This window comes from Equus caballus, chromosome 9 (assembly GCF_041296265.1).
Source record: "Equus caballus isolate H_3958 breed thoroughbred chromosome 9, TB-T2T, whole genome shotgun sequence".
In the NCBI taxonomy this organism is placed as follows: Eukaryota; Metazoa; Chordata; class Mammalia; order Perissodactyla; family Equidae; genus Equus; species Equus caballus.
The window spans coordinates 77,933,351-77,946,339 of NC_091692.1; the positions used below are offsets into that span (position 1 = coordinate 77,933,351).

A 12,989-nucleotide genomic window follows, 5' to 3' on the forward strand; every position below is an offset into this window, starting at 1 on the left:
AGATGAGAGGAATACTGTATTGAGAAGGACTTTGAGGCTGCCCCTTGACACAACAGAGAAGAGTGCCAAGATTGACTCGCGAATTCTTTTTAGCCACAGACCACTTTCCTTGAACCAAAGCTTTTAAAGACCCCATTAATCAAACAGAAGAAAGTGGAGTTGCTCAGGCTGAAGCAGTGATGAGGAGCCTGAAGCACTGTCCCACTGGTTTCCCTTAATTCCTGTAATTACTGAAATGTTACCTTCATAGAGATCCTATGGCTCCTTAGAGAAAAATTCAAAAATTATTGACAGAGATGTTCTCCAAGGTTCTTTTGTACTCTAACATACTTTGATTCCTTGAGACATCAAGAGCCTTTGTAGATAATCAGAAGCATCACAAAGGAAAATAGAAGCTTTTGCTTAAATTCCTTTAATCCCTTAACACAGTGGCAAAAATGACCTCAGGCAAAGACAGGCTTCCACTTCTATCATTTCACAGATGTTTATCTGGCAAGCCAGACCACCTCCATCTTGTCCCCTGTGGTCCAAGCTGCCATCATCTCTCACCTGGATTACTGCACCTATCTCCTAGCTGGCCTCTCTGTTCATTCGTCCCCTAGTCTATCCTCCACATACACAGAGAGTGACCTTTTAATATTAGACCAATTCATTTCTCCACTCAAACCCTACAATGACTTCACATTTTACTCAGAATAAATTTTCAAGTTCTTATCACAATTGCAAGTTCCTACATGTGCTCTCCAATGCCATCTTCACCCATTCTTTCCTCACTATGCTCTAGAGCAATGGTTCTCAAAGTGTGGCTCCTGATACCTTTTCAGGGGTCTGGAGGTCAAAATTACTTTTATTCCAAAACAAAGCTGCAAAGAGCCTGGATAGCTCAGTTGGCAGAGCATCAGATTTTTAATCTGAGGGTCCAGGGTTCAAGTCCTTGTTCAGGCGTTTGCCTTTTCTCTTCGGGGCCAGCCCCCTGGCTGAGTGGTTAAGTTCACACACTTCACTTCAGCGGCCCAGGGTTTCGCTGGTTCAGGTCCTGGGCAGGGACATGGCACCACTCGTCAGGCCATGCTGAGGTGGCATCCCACATGCCACAACTAGAAGGACCCACAACTAAAAATATACAACTATGTACCAGGGGGCTTTGGGGAGAAAAAGGAAAAATAAAATCTTAAAAACAAATATGAAGATGTTGTTTTCATGTCCACTTTCTCATGGGGGTACAGAGAACAAATACTTTATTGATATAGTTTCAGATTCCACATTGCAAGTATCCTTTAAAAGACAACCACTCGTCGAGTTTTAATGCAGTATCAAAGAATAACCACAGGGGCCGGCCTGGTGGTGCAGTGGTTAAGCACACACGTTTGCTTCGGTGGCCCCAGATTCACCGGTTCGGATCCCGGTGGACATGGCATTGCTTGGCAAGTCATGCTGTGGCAGGCATCCCACATATAAAGTAGAGGAAGACGAGCATGGATGTTAGCTCAGGGCCAGTCTTCCTCAGCAAACAGAGGAGGATTGGCGGTAGTTAGCTGAGGGCTAATTTTCCTCAAAAAAAAAAAAAAAAAAAACAAAACAGAATAACCAGAAATATCTGAAAAGGCTATTAAAATACTCTTTTATTTTCCAAGCACATATCTGTGTGAGGCCAGATTTCCTTCATATACTAAAACCAAAACAACATACTACAACAGATTGGATGCAGAAGCAGCTATGAGAATCCAGCTGTCCTCTAGCAAGCCAGACAATGAAGAAATTTGAAAAAATGCAAAAGCAATGTTACTTGTCTCATTAAATTTTTTTGTTTGTTTTGGAAAATACAGTTACTTTTCATAAAAATATTACTTAATATTAACATGTGATGTTTATTATTGTAATTTTAAGTGAATCAATAAATATTTTTAAATTTTCTCCATTTTAGCTTCTCATATGACAAATATAGATAAAATCCAAATAACCAAAGCTTTTGGGGATCCTTACTAATTTTTAGGAGTGTCAAGAAGTCCTGAAACCAAAAAGTTTGAGAACCACTGCTCTAAACTCATTGGCCTTCTCGCTGTTCCTTCCTATGCCCAAGACAGATTTAGTCTAAGGAACTGGCTCACGTGATTATGGAGGCTGAGAAGTCCAAGATACGCAGTCTGCAAGCTGGAGACCCAGGAGAGCTGATGGTGTACATTCCAGTCTGAGTCCAAAGGGAGCAAAAAACTGATGTCCCAGGTAGAAGACAACCAGGCAGAGAGAGAGAATTCTTTCTTACTCAGCCTTTTATTCCATTCAGGTCTTCAACAGATTGGATGAGGCCCACCCACATGAGGGAGGGCAGTCTGCTTTACTCAGTCTACCATTCAAATGTTAATCTCATCCAGAAACACTGTGACGGTTCGCAGACACACACAGACATAACGTTTAACCAAACATCTGGGCATCCTGTGGCCCAGTCACGTTGACATACAAAATTAACCATCACACCTTCCATTTATTTAGGTTACTGCTCAAATATTATTTTATCAGAGAGAGGTTCCTGTATACCATGCTATATAAAATAACACCAGCGCTCCCATATCCTCTCTGTCTCCTCAACCAGATTTCAGTTTTCTTAGCAGGTATCACCATTTATAAATTATATATCTATTCTTTTGTTTCTTCTCTCCCTCAACTAAAATGTAAGCTTATTAGACTATTGAATACTTTAGTGCCCTGTGGATCCCCAGTGCCTAGAATGGCACATGGTAGGTCTCTAGAAATATTTGTTGACTAAATGAGTAAATACATCACCCTAAACTCAAGACCATAATTAAGATTTGAGGAAGGAAAGTTATCAGGGAGAAAGTATTGAATTGCTGTAAAGCGGTTTGTGATATGTATGTGTCCAACATAGTCCTTTAAGCAAGGCAGACATTTATTTCTTGTTCACCTAAAAGTTTGGAACTGGGCCATCCAGGGAAGGTCTGGCAGCTCTGCTTTACAAAGTCCTCAGGGATTCTACGGTTTGGTCCTTGCTTCTTGGTCCAATATGGCAAGTAAAGAGCCAACTATCATATCTTCATTCCAAATGAAAGGAAGGAAAAAACTAAGAAGAGAAGCAAGGCCAAGGACACACAACGCTATTTTTAAAGAAAGAAGCTGTCACACAACAATCCTGCACACATTCACTTGCCAGATTGAGACAGATGGCCACACCTGGTTGCAAGAGTGTCTGAGAAATGCGCCTTTTCTTCTGGGTGGACACATACATAGCTAAAACATTGGGGTGGTTACTTAAAGAGAAAGGGAAGAATAGATATTGAGGGACCATTAGCAGTCTCTGCTACAGGTAGCTATTGTTTTAGTCTGCCCTGTCCTTCTGGTAAAGGAACTCCTTTTCCATCAAGAAAATCTCCCTCACCCTACACTATTTCTCAGAGTCCTGATGATGTGGTCTACATAGTACTTCCTCTGCCAGAGGTAGGAATGAGACTCAGGCTGAGGGAGTCATCATACTCTATCCTCTTGGCCCATCGATTGGCCCAGAGAGGAGCACATGACCCAAGCAAACATGGCCAGACAGAACTTCCTCTGAGATTTATATATAAATGGTGGAAAAGAAAAGTTTTTTTGCCCTGAGGTTGCTAAGCTGGCAATTAGTGAATCTGGGGCCACTGACATCCATTTTATCTCAGCTTGGAATAAGTCCTATCTGCAATAGAAGGAAATGAAGCCAACACACAAGCAAGAAAGTCCATAGTGCAGAGAGATGGCAGCATTTGAGTTCTTTGCCCCAAGTGTGCCTGAAGCTTGATGTTTCAGCTCCCGTTTTCCCTTAAGTTGTTTTTGTTGGATATCTGTCCCTTCATTTGAAATTCCTGATAAAAATGCATATCTTTAGCATCATTTCTATTCTTTCCACTCCCCTGCCCACGATTGCCCGCTTGGTACCCTCCTTTTTGCCACAGAGCACCCATCTGGCACAATACTTACCACATTGTATTGAAATTACTTGTTTCTAGAACAACCTGTCCCTTGAGATGACAATTCCCTTGAGGACAAGGGGCTATCCTGTCTTATTCACCTTCAAATCTTCATATGCCGGGCACTTACCTCACTACTGGGTATATAGTAATGATATTAAACCTAGTGTTGCAAATATGTACCCACCACTTTTTATCACCACCTCGTGTCAGAGGGTCTAAATTACTCCTCCACTTCCTTTGGCATATATCAATCAAATAAATCAAGTCCCCTTGGAAGTGAAAACTACAAAACTAAAGTAATAAACTACAGCACAATCACTGTTCAGCTACCTCAGAATAAAATTCTCAAAAATGGAATTGTTGAAAGATTTCTAAAGCAAAACCACCCCCTAAAAGCAAACCAATGCCTTTAATTTTAAATAAATCTCAACAAAGATTAAATCATAGGAATATACGTTGGCAGATAAAGCTTGATTTGTAATTGTGAAATCCATAGTGCATCAAAGGATTTTTTAAAATTCTGGTTCATTTTTGGATAAAAATGGTTCGAGGACAATAAATTTCTCTCCTTGGTGAAAAGGAAGGTCTGGTGGAATCACAGAGTCTAAGCAACCAAGGATTCCAACTGGCTGCATTTTGGTATCAAAAAATAAGAGTGCCTTCTGGTGTACAAGCAGATATTAAATCAAATAGGACTTTTTCCAGTTTGCAAAGAGAAAAACATGCAATTTAAAACATTGCAAGTGGGTGAACATTTACAAGTACTACAGGGGAATATTTTTGCATTTCCTCAACTCCTTAGTATTTATCATCCTCCCTCCCACTCCTCAACTTTCTTTGGGTATTTGTGAAATTCCCAGTCCCATTGAGTCTCTAGTGAAACCATTCCACTTTCCATATTACTAAACTTCTTTCTTCCCTAGTTTATGATTCCACTTCTTGACACCGCCTTCTCTATAACTGCCTCTGCCATCTGACAAGCATGTTTCTCTTAGCAGCCCCATCTCCACCACCTTTAATAATGACTTTATTGAGATATATTCACATACCATACAATTCACCCATTTAAAGTGTGAGATTCAATGGCTTTTAGTATATTCAAAGAGTTGTGCGACCATCACCACCATCAATTTTGAACATTTTCATGATTCCAAAAAAAAACCCCTGTGCCCATTAGCAGTAACTCCTCATCTCCCCCAGCCCCAACAAAGCCTGGGGCAACCACTAATCAATTTTCTCTCTATATAGATTTGCCTCTTCTGGACATTTAATTTAAATGGAATCACACAATATGTGGTCTCTTATCACTGGCCTCTTTTACTTAGCATAATGTTTTCAATCCTTTTTATTTCCATAATGTTGATAGTAAAACCTCCGCTTTCATTTCTGATTTTAGTAATTTGAGTCTCTTTTTTTTTCTTGGTCAATCTAGCTAAAGATTTGTCAATTTTGCTGAACTTTTCAAACAATCAACTTTTGATTTTGTCAATTTTCTCTATTGTTTTTCTATTTTCCACTTCATTAATTTATGCTCCAATCTTTATTATTTCCTTCCTTATACTTGATTTAGGTTTAGTTCTTCTTTCTTCAGTGTCTTGAGTAAGAAGGTAAGGTTACTGATTTATTTCCTCTTTTTTATGTAGTCATTTACAGATATAACTTTTTGTCTAAGCAATGTTTAGCTGTATCCCTTAAGTTTTGGTATATGAGTCTCCATTTTCATTTATCTCAGTATTTTCTGATTTTCCTTGTGATTTCTTCTTTGACCCATTGGTTATTTACAGTTTGTTATTTAATTTTCACCTATTTGTGAATTTTCCAAATTTCTTTCTATAATTTCTAATTTGATTCCACTATGTTCAAAGAACATACTTTGTATAATTTCCATCCTTGTAAATTTATTGAGCCTGTTTTATGGTCTAACATATGGTCTATCGTGGAGAATGTTCCATGTGTACTTGAGAAGAATGTGCATTCTGCTTTTGTCAAGTAGAGTGTTCTATGGATGTCTGTTGGATCTAGATGATTTATAGCATTGTTCAATCCTTTTATTTATAGTCATGCACTACATAACAAGGTTTCTGCCGAGGACAGACTACATACGCAACGGTGGTCCCATCAGATTAGTACCACATAGCCTGGATACGTAGTAGGCTATACCATCTAGGTTTGTGTAAGTTCACTCTATGATGTTCACAAAACGACAAAATTGCCTAACAATGCATTTCTCAGCATGTATCCTCGTTAAGTGATGCATGATTGTACTTACTGATCTTCTGCCTAGTGGTTCTATGCATTATTGAAAGTGAGGCATTTAGATCTCCAACAGTTATTGTTGAATTGTCTTTCTCCTTTCAGTTCTGTCCGTTTTTGCTTCATGTATTTTGGGGCTGTGGTTAGGTACATACATGTTTGTAATTGCTATATCTTCCAGATGGGCTGAATCTTTCATCGTTATAAACTGTCCCTCTTTATCTCTAGTAACAGAATTTTGTTTTAATGTCTCTTTGCATAATATTAGTATAGACCCTCTAGCTTTTTTATTATTGCTATTTGCATGATGGATCTTTATCCATCCTTTTATTTTCAACCTATTTCTATCTTTGAATCTAAACTGTCTCCTGAAGACAGCATATAGTCAGATCTTTTTTTTTAATCCAGTCTGACATCTCTGCCTCTTGATTGAATTGTTTAAACGATTCACATTTAATTTTATTATTGATACAGCTGGATTTACATTTGCCTTTTTACTTTGTGTTTTCAATATGTCTCATGTCTTTTTTGTTTCTTTATTCCTCCTTTATGGCTTTCTTTTGCTTTAGGTGTATATTTTCTGGTGTAACATTTTATTTCCTTTAATAGTTTTTTCACTATATTTTTATGAGTTATTTTCTTAGCGCTTGCTCTAGGGTTTACTATATACACCTTAACATCAAAACCTAGTTAGATTTATACTAAGTTAACTTTGGTGAGATATAGAAACATTACTCCCACATATATCTATTTCTTCTTCCTTCTTTTTGTGCTATTGTTGTTATACATATTACACCTATATATATTACAAACCCAATAATACATTGTTATAAATATTACACAATATAATTTTATGTCTATTAAAGAAGCTGAGAAAAGGAGAGAAAGTACATATTTATACAGTTTGTTATATTAACATTCTTATTTACCATTTCTGGTCTTCTTCATCTGCTCCTGTGGGTTCAAATTACCATCTGGTGTCAATTCCTTACTTCATACAGCTCTGTTCCCACCCACTTACACTGTGCTATTATGTCAGATCTATTGTATTTCTATATGTTTTAGGCTCAAGAGTACAATTATATACATATTGTTTTATACAATTGCTTTTTAAATCAGTGAAGAGTTGAAACGAGGAGAAATATGCATTAATATTGTCTTTTATAATTACATAATTCCCTTTACCAGTGCTCTTTGATTTTTTGTGAGAGGTCACATTACCATTGCAGCCCCTTGCTTTCAGCCTGGAGACTCTCCTTTATTACTTCTAGTAAGGTGAGTCTGCAAGGAAAAATTCTCTCAGTTTTTATTTATCTGGAAATGTCTTTATTTTGCCTTCCTTTGTGAAAGACAGCTTAGCTGGACATAAGATTCTTGGTTGACAGGGTTTTTTTCCCTTCAACATTCCAAATATGTTATTCCACTGCCTTCTGCCTTCTTTCCTCAATTGTTTCTATGGAAAAGTTAGATATTAGTCTTAGTGGGATTCCTTTACATGTGATGAATCCTTTTTCTCCTGCTGCTTTCAAAATTTTCTCTTTGCCTTTGTATTTCAATACTTTTACTGTGATGGGTCTCCTTGTGGATCTGTTTGTGTTTATCCTGCTTACAATTCATCAAATTTCTGAGATGTGTAAATTGATTTTCATCAAATTTGGGATGTTTTCAGCCATTATTTCTTTTGGTATTATTTTCTGCTCCTTTCTCTCTCTCTCTCCTTCTGGTACTCCAACTACATGTATGTTGGTATGCATAATGGTGTTTCGCATTTCTCTGAGGCTCTTTTCATTTCCCTTCATTCGTTTTGTTTTCTGTCCTTTGGATTGCAAAGTCTCTATCAGTCTAACTTCCAATTCACTGATTCTTCCAAACTTCTTGGCCCCTCTAGTAAATTTTTCATTTCAGATATACTTTTCAACTTCAGAGTTTCCACGTGGTTATTTTTATAATTTCTCTCTCCTTATTGTAATTCTTTGTTTGATGAGATATCTTCATCATAGCTTTCTTTACTTCCTTAAGTATGGTCTCTTTAGTTCTTTGAACATATTTATAAAGGCTGCTTTAAAGTCTTCGTCTGTTAAATTTGACATCTAGCCTCCCTCACGGTTTCTAATGCCTGCTTTTCTTCTGTGTGTGAGTTACACTTTCCTATTTCTCTGAATGTCTTGTCTTTTTTTTAAATAGGACATTTTAGGTAATATGTAGCAGCAACTCTGGACACTGATTTCTCTCCTCTCTTCCTGGGCCTTTGAGTATGTGCATACGTGCTTATTTACCTCTTTAGTGACTTGGCTATATGATTTTAAAGAAATCTAATTCCCCTATCCTATCCCTCATAGTATGAAGCTTTGGCATATACACAATTATTCTGAATGTTAGTGGTTTTTGTAGGACTCTCTTTGACCTCCTTCCTTGATCTCTCTGTTGCCTGTTTCTTTTGTACCACACTCAGCTGGTAGGCTCCACTAATTGTCTGTGATTGTTCTATTCTTTTTGACAATACCATGGGACATAAATTGCTCCTCAGATTGATCTAATTAAACTCAGGCAGGGGTAGTTTTTGAGGCCAATCTCTGAGGCATTTTCCTCACAGGGCAGTTCTTAGCAGCTGTCTCTTTTCCTGATTCTCGCTAAGAAACTAGTTGGCCCAAAGTTTAGCTTGACGCTCTCAGAGCTACCAGCTTGTCTTAATTTCTTAACACCAAACCTCCACTGTTTTAGAGAGTGCCCTTAGGCTTGAACTTCCCCTTACTCTGTTTTAAATAAAGTCAGTTCCTTTGTGGGAGAGCTTCAGAGCTCTCTGTTCTTATTGGCTGCATCTCCCCCACTGGGCAAAATCTCTGAGCCACTGATCCAGGTGCTGAACAGTAACAGTGGCATGCTTCTCTTGGAGCAATACCTTGGCTTTATGAACAGAGACCTGGGGAGGGGTAGTAGCCTCTGGCCTTCTCTGGGTGCCTCTCCTGGCATGGCATCTTCACCCTATGAGTTAGCTGGGGCAAGGATGATCAGGGCCCCATTATTCTCAGACTGCCACACTTGGGGTAGAGCCTCCATCCTATGAGTGAGAGCTGGATAAAGGAGGGGAGTACCCAGACTCGTGGCTGCATTCACCAGGAACATAGCCTCTAGAACTAAAAGTTGGAGGGGATCAGAAATATTGACTTGTTCCTCCTGGTGAAATACTGTATCCCTTGATTGGGAACTAAGGCGAATGGGAGCTCTGCCTTTTTGGCCACACCTGCCTGGAGTGGAGCTTCCATCAAGCTCAGCTATGGGGGACAGAGAGAGTGGGAGAAGGTCATACTTCAAGTGCCACTGACTCTTACTGGTCTTATATATTTAGTAGATTTTGCTGAATAAATATTTCTTCGTTTGCTTCATGCTCTTACGATAATTTCCAGAGACTTTAAATGGTTGTGGGGTTTTTTTTTGTTTTTATCATTTTCACCAGTTATGGTTGTTTTACTGGAGAATGGATCTGCAGATCTCTTCACACCTTTCCAGAAGTTTTAGCCCCTTTTAAAAGATAGAATCCCATAAGTTAATATTATAATTGCTAGTTTTGTTGCCATTGTTCTTGACTGTTCGTTTCATTTTTAAGTTGCAACAATAATTGCTAGTAAGAGTGATGTTATTTTTTTTCTAATCAAGTTGACTCCTCTCAAATAAACAAACATATATGCAAATCCAAAAACAGAAATGGGGGAGAGGGAAACTAGTGGGAGCAACATTTTATAATTTGTCAAGAGTACACAAAACTTTTTTCTTTTTAGTTTTAAAAGGCAAACACCAAGACTTAAAGTGCATTTATATTTCACAAAAGAAGCAAGTATGGAGGTACTGATTCCCAAGCTGAGACCCAACAAGTTTTTATTCTGACCCTACTGTATTCGAATGTGGGTAAGTCACCATGAATCCACATCTAAATTTCAGCATCTACTACATGAGGATCTTGTTTCCAACATGGCTTCATTAATTGAAGCCAGTTTTGGTAGGATACATATGAATTAACAAAAGTAATTAATACCTATTGTTGTAAAAGCTAACATTTGGTGAATGTATATGCCAGGCCCTTTTAAAACTGTTTTAAATGTATTTTTTCAATTAATTTTAACATTACTGTGAGGCAATTAATACGGTCCCCATCTTATAGATGAAGCCACTTGAGCACAGAGAGGTGAAGTTACTTGCCTAATGTCACACAGCTCATCACTCAGCGGTGGAGGCTGGATTTGAACCCAGACTAGTTTTTGGAACTTTCACTGAACATTTGTACTATCTTGATACTTAAAAACATTTTGGCTTCATTACCAAAAATGCCTACAGTAACCTCCTAAGAGTGGCGCTTAGGAGATGGTCTTTAAGAGAATTATTCATTCACTCATTCAACAAACTCACTGAGCACCTCCTACAGCCATGAAGCTGGATTGCCAACACGGAAACTAAAGCCCACCTTCGAGGATAAAAGTTGACTTTTCTCAGACAGGAAAATAACTACATGAGAATCAAAACCTGAGAGTCTCGTTGCTAAGCACTAACATGAAGCTGTGATTGTGGGAAAGGGCTTAACATTTCAATGAGCATGTACTACACGCCAGGTACCACGCTAAGCTAAAATGCTTTATAGAATCAGTTTCATTTTATTCCTCCAAAGCCACAAGGTAAGTGGGGAAGAGCTAAGGCTCTAAGCCAGCCTTGCGGGGTCTGAATTCCAGTCCCACCAATGACTAGCTGTGGAAATCAGACAGATTATTTAATGTATCTGGGCCTCAGTTTCCTCATCTGGAGATCAGAGATAATAATGGTATTTCCTGTAGCAGTTAGGAATGTGTTCAATGGCGAGTAAAGGAACATCTGACCGCATTGGCCCTAGTGGCTTAAACAAACAAGGTTTCATTCTTCTCATTAATTGAAGGTCTGCAAAATGGTAACTGCAGATGCTGGGTTAGCATTTCAACAGTGTCAGGCTGGTATCTGATTCTTTCAGCCTTTCTTTCAGGAGCACAAGATAGCTGCTGCAGTTCCAGACATCACGTCAGTGTTCAGGACAGAAAGAAAGCAGAAGAGAGTACCAGCCACAGGGGTCCTCTTTTTTTGTTCCAAAGATTTTATTTTTTTCCTTTTTCTCCCCAAAGCCGCCCTCTCCCCCGGTACATAGTTGTGTATTCTTCGTTGTGGGTCCTTCTAGCTGTGGCACGTGGGACGCTGCCTCAGCGTGGTTTGATGAGCAGTGCCGTGTCTGCACCCAGGATCCGAACCAACGAAACACTGGGCCGCCTGCAGCGGAGCGCGCGAACTTAACCACTCAGCCACAGGGCCAGCCCCCCACAGGGGTCCTCTTTTGATCAGGAAAGGTAAGGCAGAACCTCAGCAGATTTCTGCTTATGTCTCAATGGCCAGAACTCTGCCATATATGGCCAATCGACCTGCAAGTGAGGCTTAAAAAGTAAATATGTAGTAGACACAGTTTCGCTCACACAAAATTGGAGTTCTATTAGCAAGGGAGGGGAGGGTGAATATTATTGGGTGAGCACCTAAACAGTGTCTGCCACACTGCTTCACAGGGTTGGGAGAATTGAGAGAATTCATGCATTCAGACTTAACACAGTCTGGGGCCCGCTTCCAGGATCGAGAGATGCGAGCTGTTTTATTTTGCAAAAGAAGAGGTTAAACCGCTTACCCAAAATCACACAGTTTCTATACAAGAGAAACAAGATTAAAAGGCAGCCCTGTGGACTCTCAAACCTGAGCATTAACAAGGTAGAGTCATTAGGACAGCTAGGTGCAGGTTTTCAACGGTTCCTTTGCTCCTGAAGCACTGTTTTGCAGCTATTTAAGATTCACACATTTTTTCCTTCATAGACATTCTAAGGTATGCCTCAGCTGGAGCCCCTGCAGGAATCAGTGGAAAAAGAAGTGAAGAGGGAGCCAGCTCTTGTGTTAAGTCTTCTGAATCACCAGGCAACCACCGAAGAGGAAGCAGAAGGACATCTGTATTCAACCAACAAAACTCTGTATTTAATAGAAAAATGGCCACGAAGCTCAACGGTTTGATTAAGCATGGAAACCAAATACTGACCTTTTAGGATAATGGTTGGCTCCTCTCAGAATAGAAAACAACTGCACGAGAATCAAAACCTGATGTGTAAAGTGTCCCCTCAAAGCAACATATTCAAAAGATGTTAGAAGCCTCTGCCAGGAAAACAGACATCTCTATTTTTCAGTAAAAAAACTTACCATTACTAATTAAAACCACAATATTTAAAGAATGATGCCTCCCCTACAGCATGAAAGGACTTGGATCCATATTTGCAAGGTGTAAGGAACATATGAGGTCTGGTGACCTCATACAGAATAACTCTATGCATATAATTACTGTGTACAGAGGTGTCTGGAGAGCAGATTTTTAAGCAATGCCAGGACAAACCTGTATGACACTAATAGAAAATGTAAAACACATGGTTCCCAGTCTGTTTGCTCAAGCATAAAACAAGCAGAGTACTGACTGACTTCCTCCCATAGGGTGAAAGAGCAGAAGTTCCGTGAAGACACAAGCTATGTCTACAAAGCACAGACGGCAGTGGTAGCTAGATTTGGGGAATTCAAGGATTATCATTTTTGGCATTGCCAAGTAGGAACGGTAAAATGGCAGTCATAATAACCACCAACCAGCCAACCAACAAACCACCCACCACTGTCATCATCATTTCACAAGAAGACCTTTGAACACCAAGCAACTAGTGTGGACATACATATTCTCAAAGTAAAAGACAGTAC

General features: G+C 39.2%; 1 non-coding gene across 1 annotated transcript; it reads left to right on the plus strand.

Annotated features, from left to right (window-relative positions):
* Positions 1 to 872: 872 nt before the first annotated feature.
* On the plus strand, positions 873 to 945 carry TRNAK-UUU (transfer RNA lysine (anticodon UUU)). Its single transcript has one exon. It is a non-coding gene; the product is annotated as a tRNA-Lys (tRNA).
* Positions 946 to 12,989: the final 12,044 nt, after the last annotated feature.